This window comes from Somniosus microcephalus, chromosome 12 (assembly GCF_052327205.1).
Source record: "Somniosus microcephalus isolate GS21.2 chromosome 12, FLI_Smic_1.0, whole genome shotgun sequence".
Lineage (NCBI taxonomy): Eukaryota > Metazoa > Chordata > Chondrichthyes > Squaliformes > Somniosidae > Somniosus > Somniosus microcephalus.
In genome coordinates this window covers 98,166,896-98,192,077 of record NC_140998.1, presented here as the reverse complement: position 1 = coordinate 98,192,077, position 25,182 = coordinate 98,166,896, and positions in this window count along the sequence as shown.

Below are 25,182 nucleotides of genomic sequence, written 5' to 3'. Positions count from 1 at the left end.
ATACAAGACACTATGCAAGCTTATATAGCCCGAGTGGCCATTACCGGCATTACAGTACACAGGGGCTCTTAAAGGCACATACACCACAATTCCTCCCCTTTTAGACAACCAATACATAACATTTTAAGTAATCATTAATTAACATGTTACAAGAACAAGAATCTACACATTTGCGGCAGTTAATCACGTATAAGTCAGTCTCTCTGGAGGCTTCCTGACTCGGTCTGGATAACGCCTCGGTGGTGTAGTAGTTTTTGGTGGTGTAGTAGGTTCTTTTGGCAAGGTCAATTCGGCTTGAATGCCAGTGTCGGGTGCATCTGGTTCCATTATCACCGGATCGGAGGTAGATACTATGGGTATCTCTGCTTCATCATTAGGCGTATAGAGTTGTGGTGTAGGGTGTCCCTTTTCGGATGACTCTATGATCTGGTCAGCATGGCACCTTATTATGCTTTCTCCAATGTCTACGGTATACATCAGCGGTCCTAGTCGTGTGCAAATAGTTCCAGGCTGCCATTTCTCGGTGCGGTAGTCCCGGGCCAAAACTTGTTGACCTATCTGGAAGGTTCTAGTTGGCCTTTCATTCATGCCTTGAAATTGCCGGTTCTCCACGTCCCTTCTGATGTTTGGCTTGATCAAATCCAGCCGATATCTTAGGCTTCTATTGAAGAACATCATGGCGGGAGTTTGGTTTGTAACCACATGTGTTGCATTCCTGTATGCAAACAAGAAGTTATCTACCTTATGCTGTAGATTTATGTCTTCCTTACCCATGGCCTTTATGGCCTTCTTGAAGGTCTGGACAAACCTTTCAGCCAATCCATTGGTGGCGGGATGGTATGGGGCGGACGTGTAGTGCTTAACCCCATTGTTTTTTAAGAACTTCCTGAATTCTTCGGACACAAATTGAGGTCCATTATCAGAACAGATCTGTTCAGTCAACCCATTCCTGGCAAATATGGTCCTTAATACTGTGATGGTTTTTTCCGTGGTGGTGGAGGACATCTTTATTACCTCCGGCCACTTGGAGTGTGCATCAACCGTGATTAAGAACATTGAGTCCATAAATGGACCAGCAAAGTCGATGTGTACCCTTTGCCAGGGAGATGAGGGCCACTCCCATGGATGTAGAGGGGCTTGTGGTGGGGCGTTTTGGACCTTCTGGCATCCTAGGCAGCTCTTGGTCATTTCTTCGATGTCTCCATCGATACCTGGCCACCACACAAACGCTCTGGCTAGGTTCTTCATTTCACTCCACCCAGATGCCCCTCGTGAAGCTCCTTTAGCACTTTATCCTGGAGTTTGGGTGGAATCACCACTCTGGATCCACACATCAAGGTTCCTCGGCACACTGACAGCTGTTCTCTTCTTGGCGAGAATGCTGGCAACAGTGGTTAGCCATGTGCTGGCCATCCCTTCACCGTTAAATCGTAGACTCGTGAGAGAGTCGGGTCATTTCTCGTTTCCTTTTCAATGGCAGAATTTGTTACTGGTAGACATTCCACTATGGTTGAGTGGAATATCTCCACTGGGTCCACTGTAGGTGCCTCTTCTACCATTGGCAACGGTAGACGCGATAACCCTTCAGCATTCCCATGCTGTTTTGATCCTTTGTATTCTATGTCATATTGGTGTGCCCCTAGGAAAAGGGACCACCTCTGTAGCCTTTGCGCTGTCATAATGGGAACACCCTTTTTAAGGTTGAATATGGAGACGAGGGGTTGATGGTCAGTCAACAAGGTAAATTTTTGTCCGTGCAGGTAATGGTTGAATTTCTTCACTCCCCATACCAGGCTGAGTGCTTCCCTGTCGATCTGGGCATAGTTACGCTCAGCTGAGTTCAATGAGCGTGACGCAAAAGCTATCGGCCGCTCCGAGCCATCAGGAAATCTATGCGATAATACTGCTCCTATGCCGTAAGGGGATGCATCGCACGCCAGTCTGATTGGCAGTGATGGGTTGTAATGAGCCAAAACTTCCTTGGACGTGATCAAGCTTTTGCATTTATGGAAGGCACGTTTACAGTCTTCGCTCCATTTCCAAATTACTCCCGTTTGTAGCAGTTCGTTAAGAGGGTGCAGAACAGTTGACAAGTTCGGTAAAAATTTATGATAGTAATTTATCAATCCCAGGAACGACCTTAATTGTGAGACATTTTCAGGTGCTGGGCTTTTATGACCGCTTCAATTTTTTCAGGTGACTTATGCAACCCTTCCTCGTTAATTATGTGGCCACAATATGATATTTGCTTCTGGAAAAATTCGCACTTGGGGCGATTTGCTTGTTGGCCCCGTTCTCTCAGCCTAGTGAGCACCTGCTCCAAATTGGCAAGGTGCTCGTTGTCGTTTTCTCCTGTTACAAGGATGTCGTCTAGGTAGCATTGAGTCCCCGGAATCCCTTGGAGGACTTGCTCCATAGCTCTTTGCCAGATAGCTGGAGCTGATGCTACTCCGAAAACCAGTCGATTGTACTGGTGCAGGCCTTTGTGTGTGTTTATCGTGAGATACTTTTTAGAGGCCTCTTCAACTTCCATCTGTAGATATGCCTGTGCCAAGTCAATTTTGGTGAAACGTTTCCCTCCGGATAGTGAGGCGAAAATATCTTCTATCCTCGGAAGAGGATACTGTACCATGTGAAGGATCGGGTTTACAGTCACCTTGAAGTCCCCACAGATGCGAATTTTTCTCTGTTCTTCAGATTTATCATTATTCAATGTTTTCTTCATGACCGGGACGATGGGTGTTGCCCACTCGCTCCAATCTATCTTGGATAATACGCCTGTCTTTTCCAAATTCTCCAGCTCTGCCTCGACTGCTGGACGAATTGCGTATGGCACCGGCCTCGCCTTAAAAAACTTGGGAATTGCCGCATCTTCCACTTTTATTGAGGCGGTGATGCCTTTCAAGGCTCCTAGTTCCTGTTGAAACACTTCCTTGGCGTTGGCCAAGATGTCTTTTAATCGTTCAGGTATGACATCATTATCATTTTTTTTCTTACTGGTCACCCTCAGTGCCTGAATGGAGTGCCAGTCTAAACGTATCTTCCTGATCCATTCATGTCCCAACAGCGGTGGACTACCATCTTATAAATACAACTTCTGTATTTCCTTGCCATTGTATACAACAGGCACCTTTATTTTCCCTTTTGGGTATACTTTCTGCCCCGTATATGTTTTCAAGATAATGGATGTGTCTTTCAAAGGTATATGCGGAAATAGCCGCTCGTAATCCCGTCGACTTATGACGGTTAGGGCTGATCCTGTATCTAGCTCCATTTTAACTGGGGACCCCGTTATCGTGAGGGTAACCCAAATGGTCTGGTAATCTTCTTTGGCAATTACATTATGTAATTTGAGAGAGCTTAGTCTCTTGTTTCCGGAGTCGCTATTGCTCTTCTGGTCTTTGGAGCTACTGTCCGTCATCATTTGTACCTTTCTGTACTTTTCCTTATTGATTTTTTTTCTGTCAGTGGATTTCTTGTTTCCAGATCAGCATACACGTGTAATGTGTCCCATCTTTCTGCATTGCCTGCATGCTATGTCCTTGAACCAGCAGTCCCTCTGGTCATGGGTGGATCCGCCGCAGCGATAACATCTCTCGAAACCCCGTGTCATTTCATGGGTGCCGAAGTCCTGTGGCTTTCGCTGTATCTCTGCAGCTCCTCTTGCTGCTGCTTCGTATGATACAGCCACACTGAAAGCCTTGTCCAGTGTCAAATCTTTCTCAGAAAGTAGCTTTTTTTGTGTTCCTTCACTTAGGAGACCGCAGACGAATTTGTTTCATAGAGAATCTGCCAGTCCTGTCCCGAATTGGCAGTGTAGGGTATCAACAATCTCCTTAAAATTCTTGTCCATCGGTTTGGCTGGAGTGATTAAGTTTCGTAACAGCCCGTATGTCCTTGCGCCCATTAGATTTAAAAGTACCGATGCCTTTTTATCATCTTTTATTTCATTCGCTGTGCAATATTTCTCCACTCTTTCCACATATGTGGTCCAATTCTCTACATTACTATCGAAAGCAATAATATTGCCAGTCTTAGGCACCCTGAAAAAAAAATGGTGCCTCCCGCGCTTTCCTTTCATCCCCGCAGAAAAAAAAATGGCGTGTCCCGTGCTTTCCCGCTGCTGACAACGCTGTTCTCCGCGGTTTTTAAATTTTTTTTTTACACAGGTATTTTTAATAGGTGGAGACTCGTTCCCACCGGACTCTCTGGGACTTTTCCCTCCCTCTGCTTGGTCCGAATGCCGACCTGCTTTGCAGCACCGGCCATCTCCCGAGTGCTCCACCCTCCGTCTCTGTTTGCCTCTACCTTCGCTGCTCGGTCCCGCTGCAGAGCCAGCCGATCGAGCCACAGCCCGCCGCCCAGGAAGGATTATTGCAGTACCTGCCACCAGCTCGGCTAGCTGGTGAAACCACAGCTTTTCCCTTTCTTTCTTGTTTTTCTTCGACTTTCGTCTGAGGAATCGATCTCCTTGAGGTGCTGCCGAATTGCAGGTAAGTCCGCTTCCAATTCGTCGCCACTGTTGTATCCGTGTGTTAATGAAGACACGGAATGCAGGAGTTGGTTTACAGGTGTTTACTGAACAAAGTCTGGAGGTGAACTAACAGCTACAAGACACTATACAGGCTTATATAGCCTGAGTGGCCATTACCGGCATTACAGTACACAGGGGCTCTTAAAGGCACATACACCACACTGGACAGGAGTTTTATCAGAGTATATACCCGCAGCTGGACTTCAACAGGATTTGGAAGGGAGTGTGGGCGAATTTTAAATGTCCAGAGTGGATTGAGCTGGATTTCAAATTGGCTCATAACCGGATTTTTACCATGACGGTCTTGTGTAAGATTGGACGAGTGGAGGGGACAACTTGCCCAGTGTGTGGGACATGGGATGAGACTCTGTCCCATTTACTGGTGTTATGTCTGCAGTTAAATGATTTTAAGTACTATGTTCGACAGTTGTATGAAGTTTTTTTGCTGGGTGGGGACCGAAGAGCGAGAATGGGAATCCCGTGGGACTCAATTTTGAGATGGGGATTGCAGGAGAGTCTGCCTGAGTCTAACGGAGTGGCAATTAATTTAATGTTCAGTTTGACTAGATTTGTGATTGTGCAAAGAAGGAATGCTCTGTTTGTTTTTTAAGGGGAGGAGAATCAACCTAAGAGTATTTTAAATATAAGCTAAAAGATTATTATAAGGCTCTGTGGATGTTTTATTCAGAAAAGAATTTAAAGATAGTATTTTACAATCAATTAATATGTTACGGGAGACAAATTAAACTTTAGGTTTTGATGTTAATATGTGGTGGAGGAATGGCTGTGCAGAGTGGCGGAATTGATTTGTATGATACAGGAATGATCACGATGTTGTAAATGTTCTTAATTTTCAATAAAGAACATAATTTTAAAAAAAGTGGGTAGCATTCTTGCCTCTGAGTCAGAAGGTTGTGGGTTCAAGTCCCACTCCAGAGTCTTGAGCACAAAAATCTAGGCTGAGACTCCAGTGTAGTACTGAGGGAGTGCTGCACTATCGGAAGTGCTGTGTTTCAGATGAGATGTTAAACCAGGGCCCTGTCTGCCCCCTCTCTCAGGTGGACGTAAAATATTCCATGGCACTATTTTGAAGAGCAGGGCAGTTCTCCCCGGTGTCCTGGCTAATATTTATCCCTTAATTAACATAATGAAAACAGACTATCTGGTCATTATCACATTGCTGTTTGTGGGAGCTTGCTATGTGCAATTTTTGCTGCCAATGTTTCCTACATTACACCAGTGACTACACTTCAAAAGTACTTCATTGGCTGTAAAGCACTTTGGGAGGTCCTGAGGTCATGAAAGGCACTTTCTGAATGCAACTCTTTCTTTCAGAGCTATAATTAACAAAGCAATCCCTTTCAACAGCACATTGTAGATTACAGAAATTTGAGTGAACACCATAGGATTGTTTTGTATTTTACAGTCCCATTAATTTAGCAGCAAAACTAAATGATAACTGACAGATTTGTGGAGTACTTTACAAGCTTGTGAAAATACTTTTGGAGAATTAGACAGAAATAACAAATTAAGTATGTTGTATTATGACCATCTGTGGTAAAGCTACTCATATCTCACTCTCACTTTGTTCCTTTACCTGTCCTATTACCATCTCATCTTGCCTTGAATATCTCTTAATGTCTCTTCACCCCCCACAGACCTTCCCTTTTGTTCTTTCATCCCCTCCCCCATTTCCCAGCCCCCAAACTTGCTTTTTAATCTGTTTTCATTTCCTGCTTTTTTCTCAGTTCTGGCGAAGGGTCTTCGACCTGAAACGTTAACTCTCTTTCTCTCTCCATGGATGTTGCCTGGCCTGCTGAGTTTTTCCAGCGTTTTCTGTTGTTATTTCATATCTCACTCTACCTCTTCAGTCAGATGACATCCTAACTGACTTCGACAAAGGTAAACTATCCCTTCTTGTCCTTCTCGACCTGTCTGCAGCCTTTGACATGGTTGACCATAAAACTCTGCTCCAACGCCTCGCCACAGTCGTCCAGCTGGGTGGGACTGCACTCGTCTGGTTCCATTCCTATCTATCCAGCTGTAGCCAGAGAATCACCTGCAACAGCTTTTCTTCCCAATCCCGCACCGTCACCTCTGGTATCCCAAAAGGATCTATCCTTGGCCCCCTCCTATTTCTCATCTATATACTGCCCCTTGGTGATATCATCCAACAACACAGTGTGAGTTTCCACATGTACGCCGACGACGCCCAGCTCTACTTCTCCACCACACCTCTCGAACTCTTCACCGTCTCTATATATCAGATCCAGCACTGGATGAGCAGAAATTTCCGCCATATAAATATTGAGAAGACCAAAGCCATTGTCTTCGGTTCAAGCCACAAACTACATTCCCTTGCCACCGATTCGATCCCTCTCCCTGGCAACTGTGTGAGGCTGATCATGTCTGTTCTCGCAACCAAGATGTCATATTTGATCACAAATTGAGCTTCCTACCTCATAATCCATTCCATCACTAAGACCACCCATTTCCACCTCCATAACATCGCCCATCTCCGTCCTTGCTTCAGCTTATCTGCTGACGAAACCCTCATCCATGCCTTTGTTACCTCTAGACCTGACTATTCCAACACACTCCTGGCCTGCCTCCCTAGTTCTACCCTCCATAAACTTGTGGTCATACAAAACTCTGTCGCTTGTGTCCTAACTCACACCATGTCCCCCTACCTACCTCCCCTGCGCTCGCTGACCTACATTGGCTCTCAGTTAAGCAACGCCTCAATTTTAAAATTCTCATCCTTGTTTTCAAATCCCTTCACGGCCTCGCCCTTCTGAAGGGATAATTACAGTCCTAGCCCTTTTGGACTATCGCAGATCAGGCGTATTCCCCAGACATTCACTCTCAACTTAAGTTAAAGATAGCCGAATTCCATAAGATGCTTAAATGGGCCTAAATGTTCAGACTATCTCTCCCTAAAGGAAAGGAATGACTAAAGATGTTACCATCCTCCGGATAGTACTTTTAATAAGTTGAACTAGACTGTAACCTTCCGGATATTATAAGGGTCTGGAATATCCCCCAGATTTCTGCAACTCCTTACAAAAGAGTGTACAGAATTTGTGGGATCGTGAGTCTATACAGATTCACCCTTTGAGACAATTCAAAAAATATATAGTTTTATTTAAGAGCCGACATTCAGTTAACATCTGTTGAATCAGTTGCAACATTAACAATTCAAAGTACAATTAGCTTAGATTTCTTATTTCTCAGAGATCCTTATTCTCAAATCTTTACTTCATTATATTTCTTATTTCTTACTTATTTCTAAATCCAGAACATTTCTTATTTCTTATTTCTAAATCCAGAACCTCCACCAAAACTCAATCACTTTGATATACCCGAGACTCATAGTTAAAAACTTACAGAGATACCTCTGGAAAGTTGAGAATCACCTTGCCCATTCAGCGAATTCTGACTTTCTGTTAAAAAGGTCTTATTTTTATACCCTTTTGGCTTTGGTTTCTTCTTTGATGTTCTCTGCTGATGTCAGCTAATTGTCTTTATTGATCCCTCTGTTTGAATGCATTTTATGTTACTATCAATTCAACTATTGCATGCATAATTATTTCTCTACTTTTAGGTGTTCCAAAAACTATCATAAAAACAACGACAGCTATGGTTTCTGTTTGATGCCTTTCTTATCGAAGATTCCTAATGTTGGCTTAACTGCTTTTTAGCAGACATTTTTGACTCCATTCTGCTTCAAGTTTAATACAAACACAATGCAATTGCTTGGTGTCATCTATTGAAGTTATATCCTCAAAATCTTGTTGGTATGGTTTTTACTATATGTAAATCAAAACCACTTTAACTGTGTGTTTACTTGTTTTCTATCTATCTCAATTGGTTGCATATTTAATCGTGTTTCCTGTTTTCCAAGTTTAACATAAAACTATTTGACCAGCAGGTTTCTTTACTTGATGTCATGTTTTCAAAGGCACATGCCTCTTTTATTGTTTGTATTTCTGTTTTATCGTGTCAGCTTGTAACACCTAAATTGGGTCTTCCCATTGTGTTCGTTGCAAACCATAGACCTTTCAGAACCACCAATGGTTTGCTTCAATCTTTCATTGTTTTAGAATATTTAACTAATTCCCATTTCAAAGCTTGTTTACAACTTTGTTATCAACTGATCTTTTCTCAGAAGCCTGTATTTCTGTTTATAGCCTGTCTGCGGAGACGTGTGCCCTTTAAACCCAGTGTGTCTTTTATTAATAATATTAGAAATCTGTTCATTGTATCGTGTATTTCTCTGAATCATGGCTATTCCTTCACACTTCCTTGTCTGTAATCTCCTCCAGCCCTATAATATCCCAAGATCTCTGCGCTCCACCTATTCTGGCCTTTAGATTTTAATTGCTCCGCCATTGGTGGCTGCACCTTCAGCAGCCTAGGTCCTAAGCAAGGATCCCCATTAGCTGTGCGGTCGCACAGCTCTCTGCAGGTCCCAAGCAGCTGGTGGGCCGGGTTTTGAATAGAAAAACCGTGCATGCATGGAATTTTGAATGGCCCACGCGGCTCCTTAAAGGGGCCACACGGGTCAAATAAAATTAGAGGGATCATTGGTCCTAAGCTCTGGAGTTCCCTCCCTAAATCTCTCTGCCTCTCTACCTCTCTTTCCTCCTTTACGATGCTCCTTAAAACCTACCTCTTTGACCAAGCTTTACATCATCCGTCCTAACATCTCCTTATGTAGCTAGGTGTCAAATTTTGTTTTTATTGAAAACGCTCCCGTGAAGTACCTTGGGACATTTTATTATGTTAAAGGCGCTATAAGTTGTCGGATCTGATATTCCATCTTGGCTCATTCATGCCTGATGTCCCATGTGAAAATTCTGCTTAGCCCAACTGGCACCTTGACCAGTCTCAAACTGAAATTTGTTTAGTGTAATTGTAAGGTCATTGACCTGAAACATCGGCTGGAATTTTAATTTGGAGGTGGTAGGGAGCGGGGTGGCTGGAAAGCGGTTAGGAAACCTGGGAGAAAGAGTTTCCCGCAGGCCTTGTCAAATTTAATGACAGGGCCTGATCAACATTTCAAATCACTGTTTCCTGTTCACAGGCAGCCAGATGGAGAGCCTGGATGGCTGTCGGGCGGGTAGGCCTACGGCACCAGGCCACAGAGAGGAGGGAGGGAGGGATTGGGGAAGTTGGGATTGGGGGCCTGGGGGTGGGATGGGGTGGGGAGGTCGGAGGAGAGAGGTCATAGGAGGAGCGGGGGCCAGTGGGGATAGGTCGGAAGGTGATCGGTGGCCGGAGGGGGGAGGTCAGAAGGTGATTGGGAACTGGACAGGGGCAGTCAGAAGGCCGGAGCGGGAAGGTTGGACGTGGATCGGGGGCCGGAGGGGAGAGGTCAGAAGGCTGGAGGGAGATTGGGGGCTGGAAGGGGAGATTGGAGGGGCTGGGGACTGGAAGGGCAGGTTTGAGGGGGCTTGGGGCTGGAGGAGGATGGGGGCCGGAAGAGGATTGGAGGCTGGAGGGCAGGGCAGGTCGGGGGCCTGAGTGGGGATTGGGGGCTGGGGGCTGAGAATCGTAGGCTGGAGGAGGGATCGGAGATTGGAGACATAGTGGTGGTGGTAGGAGGGGTCAGCAGCCTCGCGGTTGCGGGGAGGTCGGGGGAGATCGGAAGGCTCGGGTGGGGGGGTGGGTTGTCCAATTGCGAGGGGTTGGCGAGGCAGGAATGCTGGATCCAACTGTTAACGGAAAGTGGAAAGGCACTTACCTCCTGGATCCAGCAGTTCTCACCTCTCTTTCGCTGGTGGGTTCCCTGAGGCCTGGGAAACCTGCCCGCCCACAGTTAAATTTAAAGTGGTGGATCACCATGAGGCACGGAGCCTCATTATAATATTTAAAGTGCCAACCTGCCTCCTGTGAGCGGGTTGGATACTCGACCCATCCCGCCTCTGTTAAAACCAGAAGTGGACGGGTTGGGGTCTGGCTTCCGATTTTTAAATCTTTAACCTCCCATCTGACCTAAAATTGCTCGTTAACTCTGTTTCTCTTTCCACAGATGCTGCCTGACCTGCTTAGTTTTTATAAGAAACAACTAGTTATGTTTTGCAATTCTGTAGATTTTAGCTGAATTTGTCCCGCCCTCTCATGACATATCCAGTGCCCATTTTGATATTTTTTTCAGTACAGGCCCAAAATGACTGTTGAGCAAATTGCTGCCGTTGAGGAATATTCAGTTGTAAACTGTATTAGGAGGTGTTTCATCTGCTCCTTTAGTCAGATAAAAGATCATTTTAATTGTGACAATATACAGTAATATAGATTAACAGAGATACACCACTTCCATTTAACATAGTAGCCTGACAGATCAGCAAAGTTTACTTCAATTTCTAAGTGTAAGAAGCCCCAATGGAGGAATTTTGAGCAATAGTATTATCCGTCATCAATATTAAGCATATCTGATGCTCTTTGACTGCAAACTGTGTGGATTTCTGATTGCTTGTGCATGGGATTATAGTACTATTACAAAGAGGTAAGCAATTCATTCATCAAGGTGACTATTGGAGAATTGTATAATACTTTAATCCACTGTGTGAGCTGTTAGCCAAGTCTACATCTCTCCAGAGTGCGGAAGAGAGACATTCATTTCACACTGTTAAAAGCTTTTTCAGTATCTGTGGGAATGGCTGCTGCTCAGCTCCGTCACCACCCCTCCCATGGCTTTATTAATAATGTGTAAGATCCTCTACAGGTTGTCTGCAGAAAAATTACTTCCAGCAAAGTCAAACTGATCTATAGCTATCTCCTCTTGTCATCAAACCAAATATTTGCCAGTCTATTGGTTTGTGTTGAAAGAGATAGATCTAGCTCCCATACTTAGTAGAGATCCTTGTCTTGTTTTAATAGCAGCAAACTCGTTCCCTGACTGCTGTAGTGTCCTTTTATTTTACTTTCCTTTGTCGTATTTGACCATGGCATCTATCATTGCACTTTAAAATTCTACTGGTAGACCATCTCCTTCAGGGACTTCTCTCAGTATCACTGCCTGAACCATGTTATTGACTGCTCCTAAAATGATTGCTTTATCTAGCTGCTCTCTGTGTTCCTCTTATTATCTTTTTTGTAAGGTTAGGGTCCCTAAATAACTGGCTGTACTTCCCCATCTGTGGATTACATTCTGAGCTTTACGGACTGTTTAAATGTGTCATTGATTTCTATAAAGTTGTAAGTGATCTTCTCTCATTCTTTATTCACCTCCTCAATTATGCTGCTTCCATTCTCTTCAGCTGCCAAGTCAGCAATGTGCCATCTTTAAAATTGTAACTCGGTGCCTCAATACAGCTGAGCCTTCATACTGTGCGTGTCCTGTGCTAATTGTGTTCAGTTGTTATTTTCTCAGTAATATTTTCCAAGAAGCTGTGGGGTTGGGATCACCTGCGTGTTTTCGGATTCGTGTGTTTTAGTCTGTTTCTTAACTCTTTCTTGCAAGCATTCTCTTTTTGATTTTGGAAGATTTGAAATAAAATCATCCTGGCTGTTTTATGCTATTACATTGTCCGTGATAATTTTGTTTTTCAATTTATCTCTGTTTCAAGTCATGTGTCAGCGGAAGAGTTATTTATTTTTTATTTTAATGTCAAATTTTCCCACCTTGCCTGTGATCAATTGCACGAAGCAAGGCAACCTTTAAAATGTAACTGCACCATTGCTCATAGTAACCCTGAATTCCAGGAATGTACTGGAGTTTGCTGCAACAGTGTTGCTAAGTTGCAAATGATGGGAAACATGCTGTATGATGTAGTCCTGCCATTTGTGTCTAATTACAATATGCCCAGCCATATTTTGGTAGATGTAATGTATGGCAGAAAAGTGCGAAAAGGATATCCTGTCCCAGTCCATTTGACTTGGCCGGGGTTGCGGGGGGGGGCACACCGGCAATAGAAGGGGCAGAAAATGATCTGCAGTTGCAGGCCTGATAGACAAGTCAGGCCTTGGAGCTTGAGGCTTTCTGGCTGCTAATGGAGATTGGCAGCTAATGGTAACACAGGAAAATGAGGCAAGAAGCTAGAAATGCTCCTCCCACATCATTTGAACCATTCCAATGGTCCTGAGGGTTTTACAAGCTCAAGCTGTGCTCTGCCCTCCAGGTAAGACATGAAAATGCTGGGGTAACGTATAAGGGTCAAAGGCTTGTGAACCTAGTTTCCGTTCCTTTTTCTTGACTTTTGCACCTGGTGAACAGGGGCAAAGTGCAAGAAAATGGTCCTTATATTTCCCTTATATTCTCAGAATGAAAACTGCTTTGCACTGTATCCATGGTCAAGTTGCTTGCTAACTCTTGTCAATTTTTACACATGAAAAATGGTCTCTTGGGTGAGATACCGGAAGGCTGCTGGCATCTATGGACCTGTATCATAACATCGGTCAACATCTTCTGGTTAATAGTGGAGAAAACTGCAATTTTTTAAAGTACTAAAATTAGGTTTATCTTTTGCATCTGAAGAAGGTAATTCAATGTGCCATCATAAAATCTTTGTTAAACAGGTTTCACCTTGAACGTAGAATTTTTTTTCTGTATTTCATGGTCAACTTTTTACGTATAATGATGATCAATGCATCCTTAGAGAATACTTATTTTTTAATGTGTTATTATGGAATGAAGCATAAAAGAGGAATTATGTTAATACAGTGTTTCTACTCAGAATACTGGGATTGACTTTGTATTTTGTGAAAACTTGTCTTCTCAAAAGTAGATTCTTTTAAATGTTGTTCATACTTATGGAAAAGTTAAGTAATTTCTGGTTAATTTTCAGTGATATCAATAAATTAATGATGGGCTCAGATATCGGCAGCTATTTTAAACCACCCTGCCCAATGGGAATGGGGCGGGCAGTTACAATCACTGCAGAATATTTACCGCTCCGTTCCTGCTGCATTCCTGCCGGCCGCGATTTTAACCACACTTTTTTTTTAGTCGGCCCTGGCACTTATGTTTCTATGTTAGATATATTTCTTGAGGCTAAAGGGATCAAGGGATATGGGGAGAAGGCAGGGACAGGGTACTGAGTTTGGATGATCAGCCATGATCTCATTGAATGGAGGAGCAGGCTCGAGGGGCCGAATGGCCTACTCCTGCTCCTATCTTCTATGTTTCTATGTTTCACCTGCCAGAGGCAGGTGGGGGTCTCATGCACACATGGAAATCAGGGTCCTAAAGGCAATTAGGACACCAACGGCATTTTAACCTGATATCATGGAAATCCTGCCCAGTGCCCAACCAGCCAATAAAACCTAACGAGTTTGGTCTCTCATGGCCACTGAAGTAGTATTGCAAGGGTCATTCAGCTGTAGGTAAATGGATCATAGCATCTGTGCCATTGCGCTGTTTGGATTACCAGATATTCCAGGTTTGAGATGGCTTCTTTCTGAGATTTGTTTTGCCTTGTGTATCCTCAGTGAACTTTCTCTGCTTATCATGGGCGCTATTCCTACTGGTTTGATTTGGATGCTGGAAGAGGTGGAGCAGGAGGAGCAATGTTGCAGCAGCAGTCAGCACGAGCAGAAGATGGTCCTATTAGTAAACAGCAGGTATGGGGAGCTGCTTGTTGGAGGCCATTCCCAGCACGCAGGATGTACAGGTTCTTGGATCTATCCAAAGAGCAGTGCATCAGGAGGCTGCGCTTCTCCAGGCAGGCTGTTGCAGATCTCTGCAACCTCCTGCAAAAGAAAGCAGCTGCTTGCTGGATCAGGCAGGTCATGCCTTGCCGCTGGCCGCTTCCAGTCTGCTGCAAGGGACATTTCCCGCATATGCACAGTACACAGCTGCATTGAACACCAGTGCCCTGTTCGCCAGGGCTAACCAGTACATCGCCTTCCCCACATTGACCTCAACAGCCAACAGGCAAGAGCTTGAGAATTCGCAGCAGTGCCTGGCTTCCCTTGTGACCAAGACGTCACTGACTGTACACATGTTGTCAACAGGCCACCAGAAAACCAGCCAGCAACATTCATGAATAGGAAGTGTAGGATTCGCAAAATTGAACTTTATATTATAAAGGGTCGAATGGCAGAAGAGGCCATGATTTTAAAGACTATTTTAAAAGAGGCCTAGGAAAAAGGGGCATTCAAAATGGCCGCCAGACCCCGTGACCAACTTATTGGGACACTTTAAAATGGTTCCTGCAGTCCTCAGACAGCTTTGTGGATTCAGCCCACAGTACGTTCTGGAAGCCGTTTCTGAGAGAATGAAACCAGACACCCACATCTATATATATAAAGCGGCTCTTCTGTCTGTCCCGATGTCTGTCTGTCTGTCCCGATGTCTGTCCGTTCTCTATAAGTTTGAAAGTTACAGAGCGTACCAATGCGCGCATCACCTCAAAAGAAAGCTTGCGATTCCGGACCGGTCATAGGCGTATTTACGTTTCGGCCGGACAAAAACCGCGCCCGCGGTATCCGAAAAACGTTCAGCCTTCCGCTCATTAGCATCTCATTAGCGACCGTGTGACATCGAGGTCGACCAATCGGACGGCGGGTTCCTTCCTACAGTTGAGTGTCGAGTGACTCGACGATTGACCAATCCTACGCTTCGGTGACCTGACCAGTCGACCAATCGGTGCGCGTGTGGGCGGGCCTTATCCTTCTGAACTGAGGTGAGTGGCCGCCATCTTGATTTTTCACAATTTTTTCCCCACACTTTCAGTGTGTTAGGGAAGTAAGGTAAATATTTTAATGATGTGTTAGGGAATTAAATAACAATTTAATAGGGGGGGGAGAGCCTCGGGAAATCGCGGGGGGGGGGAGAGCCTTGGGAAATCGTGGGGGGGGGAGCCTCGGGAAATCGCGGGGGGGGGTGGAGAGCTGATGAGTTTAAAAAAAACAAGAGGCCGCCAGTTGCGCGGCCGCCTTGACGACGGCACGCATTCACACGGCCCCCGTTACCCCGGCAACGGGGCACGCCGGCGGTCTTGCCTGCTCCCCGCGGGCCACCTCGCGCCGCCCGCACTGACCGCGCATGCGCTGCCCGCACTGACCGCGCATGCGCCGCCTGCACTGACCGCGCATGCGCCGCCTGCACTGACCGCGCATGCGCCGCCCGCACTGACCACGCATGCACCGCCCGCGAGAGCCCGCTCCCGGCGCCGGCCGCCGCTCAGCATTCCCGCTATCGCAACGGCACCGGACCTCAGGCGCTAGGCAGGGGGAGGGGCCGGAGAGAGGGACAGAGGGGAGCAGGGGAGCGGGGGAGTGGGGGAGGGCGAGGGAGGGAGACAGGGGAGGGGAGGGAGGGAGGGAGGGAGGGGAGGGAGGGAGACAGGGGAGGGAGGGAGAGGAGGGGAGGGGAGGGAGGGATAGGACAGGGAGAGGACATGACAGGGAGAGGGGGGACACACAGGGGCAGGGAGACCAAGCGCCCCAAAATTGCCCTCGCAACGCGGGGCTCCCCACCTAGTATACATATAGATTGGATGCAGATCCAGTCAAGATCGGCCTGTAGATAAAGGCCATCTAAATGTTTGCCCAGACAAAAGGGAACAGTTTCATATTCATGAGAAGAGCATCAAGGACCCGTTAAGGACATCACCAGGACATTAAAAACAATGAAGGTCATTCCAGACCAGAGATGGCCCTTTACCGGCCATCCCAAAGTATTTTAAAATATAATAACTACCCCGCTGTGCGATAAGCCCACCAAAAGTTAAACAAAGACTAACCTGATTTGGGCGGGAGAAAGAGGCTTCTCCTGAGAAGTATATCTGGGGAACCCGGGGGTAGCAAGAAAGATAGCCATCGTAGTGCTACCATCGTATTCGGTGGCATCATCGCTTGAAGAAGGGGAAGAAGATGGCGTCCCACCCCAGGGTAAAACATCGGGAGATCATCGACCTACCCCGGGCCATTTGACGAGACCAAGGACCGTAGTCCTAAGAAACCTATAGGAAAATGGTCAAACAGATGGTCGTCCTTCACGCTGGTGTCCAGGCCCGCTGAGATCCGGCCTGCTCGTGACCTTCACATCGACGAAGAGAGCAGTGTGGTGCAGCCCGCAGCGCCCACCATGAGGAGACAGGACGCCTGAAGGGATCAAAAAGCAGGCTTGTTTCAAAACCTTACACTTCCTAGTTGGATTGGTGAGCATGTTTCTGGCCCTTCATAATCAGATCTAGATAGGTTTAAGGGGGTGGACATTTAAGGGTATAATTAACATGAGTTGTTGTCCCTCGATGTTCTGTGTGTTTCCCCATTTCATGATGATCTTTGTAGAGTATAATATGCCTGTATTTGCCGTAGTTAGTATTGTGTTGTTATGATTTGTTTGTGTTTTTTCCCTCCCATGTATCCTCTTATTTGCTCGCATTTGATTTGTTTTACATTATGCAATAAAATTCCATTTTGTTTCATCAAACTTGGTCTATAAGAGTTTTCTCTACATTGTAGTTCCTGCCCCAAAGTCCAGAGTACAGAATCTAAGGGGCAAGTGGGTCGAACCACTCACAGTTTTACTGTGCAAGAGAGAGAGGCCTCTAGAGAGAGAAACCTCTGTGATCTAAAACCCCTTACGGAAGGGTTACCACTCCATTAATGTCCAGCTCATCTTCGATCACAGAAATAGGACCAGGCAAGTTTGTTTAAGATACCCAGGCAGCTGTCATGATGCTTTTATCCTGCAACACTGAGCCAACCCTCCCTGACCCTTCCACCAATGTGACAGGATGAAAACAGCCAGCTTAGAGTTTGTACTTACTCAAGCAAATTCCTCTATAATGAAAAAGTCTTAAAGAGGCACCATCTTCATGAAAAAGTGTTTGCAAATCCTTTTCCATTTAAAAACAAACAGCCAATTCAATGATTATAAATTGCATTGAAATGCATCATTAGAACTCTTAACCATATAATAGAGATGCAAATGATATATGGCTTTTCTTCCTCCCAAACATATAAAGCACTTTTCATGAAGACAATTACCCTTTAACAAATGAACTTTGCTGATCTTTTTATATATTTTCTAGCTATATTATTGTCAGACAGTGCTGACCAGATACATTAGTGTGGTGCATACAGAACAATGTGTAATGTGAGCAGGTATTTATGATGCCTCTAAAATATGTTTTTACAGTACTTAGCTCTAACTGGAGGATTGGTAATTGTCTCTTTTCAGTCTCTTTGTAGTTTGATTGCTTTATTACTATGTTGCTATTATGGTGACAGGGTTACTAATGCTAGCTGCTATCAAATGTGTCTTGTCAGAAACAGCTGAGTGAATTGCGTACTGATAGTTTCTGTTATTGACAGTCAAGTATTGGTATGGATTGCTTTCTGAAAACAGTTATTGTGAACATTTGAGAAATGCCCTGTAGTTTAGACGTGCCATTCAATAAATGGTGGTAGAGTGAATTCTCTAACGGCGCCCACGTGCAAAACAAAACATTCCCTTTATCCAAGTGTTTCTACCAGGTAAAGGTCATTAAAATTACATGCAGTGATTACAATTACCATAGAATAACATCCCATGCGTATCTAAGAATTAAGGGATGTATTTTTACCTACTCAGAAAACTTGCTAGTATGGCGGAGCCACCAGGGGGACTCTGATCTAATGTACATAATTATGTTTAACAAATTATTAGCTACAGAATGAATCTGTATCTTTGTTCATATCATTGCATGTACATAGCGCGGTCCCTTTAAGAATGAGACCAAACGCGATGACGTCATCACATTGATCATGTGATCCTCCAGCGGCAGGAAAACGTGACGACGTCATGACGTCGGGCTGGGGAGCCGCCCTAGCCAGTCCTCGTGGAGCCAGCAAAGAGTACAGACCTGTAATGTAGTTCTCCTGTGTTTTTGTTTTAAACTCTGTTGATTTGTATTAAACATCGTTTGTTTGATAGACTGACTTGACCTCAGTCCTTTGGTTAGGAATCTAGCCATTCCTACAGTGGTGACCCCGAATTTTCGTGAACAATTTTCGCGGAAGAAGCGAAGCGCGACGAAACATGGATGTGAACTCCGTGGCTTTGAAGCTCCCACAGTTTTGGGAACAATAGGCGGCCTCCTGGTTCGTCCAAGCAGAAGCACAATTTGATCTCCGAAACATCGTTGCGGATCAGACCCATTACCTTTACGTGGTCTCTGCACTCGACAGCTCCACCGCCTCACGGATCATCAGCCTGCTCAAAAATCCCCCGGTTGACATACTCTCAAAGCACGGTTAATACAGGTCTTTGGGCTCACGAAGGCAGAGCGTGCCCGCCAGCTACTCGCTTTGCCCGGGCTTGGCGATTCCAAGCCATCTGAGTTAATGAGCCAGATGCTCATCCTTGGCTCAGAACCACAATGTTTCCTCTTTCGGGAGTTATTCCTGAGTCAACTACCTGAGCAGGTTCAGGCTGCCCTCGCCAGATCGGAAGCCACAGATTGCGCAGCTCTTGCTGCAGAAGCAGATACGATTTATGCGGTCACGCAGCAATCCTGCGCCACCACGAGGCACCCCTCCCCCGCGAACGCCGCCCCGACGCCTCCATCCCCCGGCTTGTGTTTTTACCACGCCCGTTTCGGCGCGAAAGCCAGAGGCTGCCGCCCTCCCTGCAGTTTCGCGCCTAAAAAAATAAACCGACATCAACACCAGCAACAACTCCAGAAAAGGAGGACCGAGTCTGAGGGACGTTCCGCGGCCGCGATGGCGATTGGAAATTCCGGGATGCTCCTCTACATTACAGATTCCCTCTCAGGCTGGCGCTTTTTATGCGACACCGGGGCGCAGTGTAGCATCCTTCCTGCCTCAGCACTCGATATTCAGTTTGGGATGCACGGCCCCTCCCTCATGGCAGCTAATGGCAGGGCCATTCATTCCTTTGGCAAATGGCAGGTCCAGGTGTGCTTCGGCGGGCAACGGTTTCAGTGGGAATTTATTACAGCCAAGGTTTCGCAAGCCATCCTCGGCGCAGATTTCTTATGCGCCAACAGCTTCTTGGTGGATGTAAGAAATCGTCAATTGGTCAACGCGGCCACCTTCCACTCCATTCCTTGCTTCTGCAGTTCTGCAACGTCGCACACTGTCTCCTGCGCGTTGCCCTCGCCGGACGAGTTCACTCGCCTATTAGTTGAATTCCCGGAGCTGACCAAGCCCACTTTCTCCTCCTCGGCCACTAAGCATGGTGTCAAACACCACATTACTATGACTGGCTCTCCAGTTTACACACGAGCTCGGCGCCTGGAACCCGGCAAGCTCGCAGCTGCGAAGGCAGAGTTTGCCACGATGGAATGGCTGGGGATTATTCGCCGGTCGAATAGTCCCTGGTCCTCGCCTCTCCACATCGTCCCGAAGCCTGGCGGTGGATGGCGGCCATGCGCGGACTACCGATGCCTTAATGACGCCACTACTCCCGATCGGTACCCGATCCCGCATATACAGGATTTCTCCGCCCATTTGGCAGGAAACTCAATCTTCTCCAAGGTCGACCTCGTCCGTGGCTACCACCAAGTTCCCGTACACCCGCAGGACGTCCAGAAAACGGCTGTCATCACTCCCTTTGGACTGTTCGAGTTTCTACGGATGCCATTTGGGCTCAAGAACGCCGCACAGGCTTTTCAACGACTAATGGACTCGGTCCTGTGGGACCTTCCCTTTTTATTTGTCTACCTTGACGACATCCTGATAGCCAGCTCTACCAAAGAGGAACACGTCTGCCATCTCCGCACCCTCTTTCGGCACCTCAGCCAACATGGCCTCATAATCAACCCGGCCAAGTGTCAGTTCGGCCTACAACAGATAGACTTCTTGGGCCACCGCATTACTTCGGAGGGCACAATTCCGCTGCAGTCAAAGGTCGAAGCAATTACGGCATTCCCAAGGCTGCAGTCCACCAAGGCTCTCCAAGAATACAGGAGTTGCTCTGACAGGCTTGTCAGACCTCCTAGTCGATTGACTTTTGTTGTTAAAGACAATTCTGGGGGGGCGCATGTGGCAGAGCCACCAGGGGACTCTGATCTAATGTACATAATTATCTTTAACAAATTCTTAGCTACAGAATGAATCTGTATCTTTGTTCATACCATTGCATGTACATAGCGCGGTCCCTTTAAGAATGAGACCAAACGCGATGACGTCATCACATTGATCATGTGATCCTCCAGCGGCAGGAAAACGTGATGACATCATGACGTCAGGCTGGGGAGCCGCCCTAGCCAGTCCTCGTGGAGCCAGCAAAGAGTACAGACCTGTAATGTAGTTCTCCTGTGTTTTCGTTTTAAACTCTGTTGATTAATATTAAACATCGTTTGTTTGATAGACTGACTTGACCTCAGTCCTTTGGTTAGGAATCTAGCCATTCCTACACTAGTAAAGATTTGTTGTTTTTGCCATGTAAATGAAATCGTGGTTTTGAAGTTTGTGCTCACTGAGAATGTGAATTTCTTCAGTGGAATGATAAAACACAGACAACCACAACACATCTGTAACAGTGATCTTTTAATGCTTCTTAAGGAGCTAACAAGCTATTTAACCAGTATAAATGTTGCAAGGTTCATTAATCCTGCTGTGTTTGTGCTAAATGGCTCATTGCAAATTGAGAAAAATCTTGATTTACCCAGGAAGAATAGAATTTCCAGGTACATGTCTACTATCTTACAAAAGGAGCCATTTGTGAGTGTTCTTTCAGTGAACACTGCACTCCTCTTAATCCTACAACCCCAGACATTGCACAAAGTATTTTTGTAGTTCCGTAGGTGATACTGAATTTCCTGAAGGTTCTCAAGAAACTCAATGCATTAGAATTACGTTGTACAAATATTTAACACATTCACATGAAATTCAGCTGTACTATTTTAGTGGAGGCATTATCTTGTTTAAAATAGATGAGTTAATCCCTCCATTAAAATAGCAGACAAAGGACTTTCATAAGAATGCATTAAGCGAAATTGTCTATCACTCAATGTAATTTCAAGGCCAATATTCATTATAAGTTGCAGTGTCATCAATGCATATGTCCTACCAAAAGTTTCCATTTATTATCATAATAACTACTATTAGAAATACATATGCAGCTCTGTAAGTGATACGTGAATTCAGCTAAATACCACTGAAAAGCGTGTGCTTTAAGTAGTGCTTCAACTAATGATGTCATCAAAAGTTTCTGACAGCAATCATTTTTGTATGTTGAGTCCTTGCTAATGGTCATTAATTGGGTAACTCCTGCAGTATTCCTCAACTTCACAATCCAAGCAAAACATGAGTATTTTACTCCAGGTCAGATCTGGGCCTAGAAATTCAGTATAGCCACGTTTGGGGCGCTACAGCCGGGCGGTCGCTAAAGTTTGCGCCCGGTGCAACTTAGCGCCACCCTCGCCGATATTCAGTTGCATCGCCCCAAGAGGTTGCAGCTGAGCTAAAGCAGGCAATGCACGACTATCTTAAGGCGCTAAGCCGGCGATCTGGGGTGCTACCACCGAGGGCGGGTGCAGCGCAGGTGCGGGGGGTTTCTGAATGAAGGCAGACATGTTGGCGCCAGTCAGCTCTTAAAGGGGGAGGGTCGACTTGTTTGGCTGCCATGCCCTGCACACTGCAGCCCTGAAGCAAGGCCTGACCATTGCTGGTTCATCAGTTCTACGCCCTGGACCATGGGAAAGCCCGCTATTCTTCCAAATCCCATTGCACGCTCTTGCTGCTTGTCCAGGGTCATGGGGAAGGAGATGTACTGACATCTCCTTCTGAAAAGGGCATTGTTCACCTGGCGGATGCAGCAATGTACCGCGAACTGGGAGATGTTGGCAATGTCCCCAGTAGCGGATTGGAAGGAGCCGGTGGCATAGAAGTTGAGAGCCACCGTCACCTTCACTGCCACCGACAGAGACATCCTGCTCCTCAGACGTGGCTGCAGATCTCTGCGAAGCAGGTGGCAGATCTCAGTGACCACCTCACTTCTGAATCGCAGCCTCCGAACACACTGCTCCTCAGACGTGTTCAGATATGAGAACGGCTGGCGGTATACCCTGGGTGGGTAAGGCCTCCTGTGCCGACGCCTGTTGGCCCTTCTCCGTCTGGCCATGACTGGCACTCTCTTACGGCGTCTCTGAGCCCTTTGAATGCAATGCAGAAAGCCAACGTTTCCACCCATTGCAGCCCCCATTAAATGTGGCGACTCAAGGCTATGGCACTGAAAGTGAAATCCAAGTGCAAAGCTCTGGCCTGAAGCCAGAAGTACCTGTGCGAGCGCTGAGTCAAAGCAGAAAGCTCTCTGCCTTTGTCTCTCTCCAAATATCCATCTGTCACACAGAAGGATTGGAGCAAAATGGCTGCCAATTATACTGCAGGAGGAGTCCCCTTTAATTAGCGCCCCCCGTGCCCCGCAGCGACAGGGAACCGTTCTCCTCTACCAGTCGCTGGGGGCGCCAGGCGCACATTAGGCCGGCGCCACTGAATTTCCGGTTCGGGGCGCACCAAAGGCGTTGCACCATGAAATGACGTCAGGATCTGCGCGCGCAGCTGAGCGGGCGCTGTGGTTTTGCGCTAGCGCTAAATCTTAACTGAAGTTCACGAGAGGCACAGATTGCGCTGCGCCCGGGCGCTAGCCGCTTAGCGCCCCACTTCTTGCCCTCTTAAGGCGCTAGCGGCTGGCGCTAACAACTGAATTTCTAGGCCCTGGAGTTTAAAGAACTTGAAGATGAAGATTTAGAAGTTTTACCATAATGGTGGCAGAAGCGAACCGTACAAGATGCGAAGTGGGGTTTCTTGGTGATTAGTGATTCCCAAATTAAATAAAGAACAAACTTGCATTTATATAGGACCTTTCACAACCTCAGGATGTCCCAAAGTGCTTTACAGCCAATTAAGTACTTTGGAAGTGTAGTCACTGTTGTAATGTAGGATATGTAGTAGCCAATTTGTGCACAGCAAGCTCCCACAAACAGCAGTGTGGCAATGACCAGATAATCTGTTTTAGTGATGTTGGTTGAGGGATAAATATTGACCATGACACCGGGATAAAACTCGCTTGTTTTTCTTTGAAATATTACCATGGGATCTTTTACATCTACCTGAGATGGCAGACAAGGCCATGGTTTAACGTTTCATCCGAAACTTGGCACCTCCGGCAATGGAGAATTCCCTCACTGGAGTGTCAGCCTAGATTATATGCTCAAGTCCCTGGAATGGGGCTTGAACGCACAACCTTCTGACTCCGAGGCGAGAGTGCTACCAACTGAGCAACAGCTGGAAAGAGGGAAACAATGACCAGAGAGAAGGACTGCCAAGATTTTTATTTCTGTTTTAGTTATCTGCTAATATTCAGTGCACAGCAGCTCTAACGGGCATTATTAGCTGTGTGTTGGATTCTGACAACAGGGAGCAAACATGGGAAGAGAAGTATGTGGCAAGCTAGCACTCGGACTCAGGTTAAATGAATATTTACTATAGATATTGATGGGGAGAAAGAGAAAGATAAAAATGAGCAGTTAAAAGACAAAGAGACAACATGACTCAAAAAAGACAGAATTACCAAGAGAATTTATGATGATAGAGCAGAGGCTGGTTGTTATATATACATTCAGTTACAACCACCTAACACCTTTGACATTTTTAGTGATGTGTACCCAATGTTTTCACACTGCTGTCTTTGGAGGCTAACAAGCACTACAATATTACCAAACACATTACCATCAATCAATTTTACTTCCCTAAATCCTGGCCCCACTCTGATAGCTCAGCAGAGAACAGACAAGATTTTGACACCAGACAAAACTATACATGTTGCAAATTCTTGACTAATAGTCTCACAGCTAGGATTACCAAATGATGACAGTCAAATCTTTCAGATTGAAAATGATGCATGGTGTATGTGAGGTGGGGAGAAGTGGGTAAGCAGGCATGGAGAAAAGAAAGTGAAAAAAGTGGGGAATAATAAAGTCTAGGAATGGTACCTATTTTTTGGAGAAACCTAAGTGAAGAGCCAGGGCCCACAGTCCAAAAGAATAGGAGAAGGTGCATTTATTATCAGAATAAAAGCAATCGTAATTTCGCGATGCCAACATTAGGTTTCAAATGGCTGTAGATTGTCGCTGGTTGAAATATAAACCTTTTCTAGGGTTTTGGAATGATAACAAACCTTAGTTGATAGTGAAACTCTCCAACTTGAAGTTTACAGAATTGATATTCAGTCTAGGCTTCTTATTTAAGGCTGGTGAAAAGAAATACATAAAGATAGGCAGAAAAGATATACAAATGGAAGTAAAGATTTGTTTTTAAAAAAATCAGTAAGGAGTTAAAAGAGCTTGGGTTGAGATTGTCAAACTTCCCGGAACAGTAGTTGAAGTATTATTTGAAGTGCACGATTTAAAGGATATAAGCTTTCATGATGCTGGAGGGATACAGCTCCTGAGATCAGAGCCAAGCAAAGATATAATAGTCCATTAATGCTTTATACCAATATTGTACTGAAACTATTTACCAATAGGCTTCTCAGTGCTGCATCGGGAAGCTATGTAAAATTTATTCAGTCACTCTAGCTAAACTTATTTGTTTATAAAAAACCTAATTAGCATTTATCATGAGTGACCTAAATACTTGGTAAATTGCATGCAAATGAGTCTATTACTTTTGAAAGTGCCTGTTTAGGTTACCTTAGTAATAGATCAGTTGCTGTGAAGCCTAAGATTTCTGTGCATAAAACACTT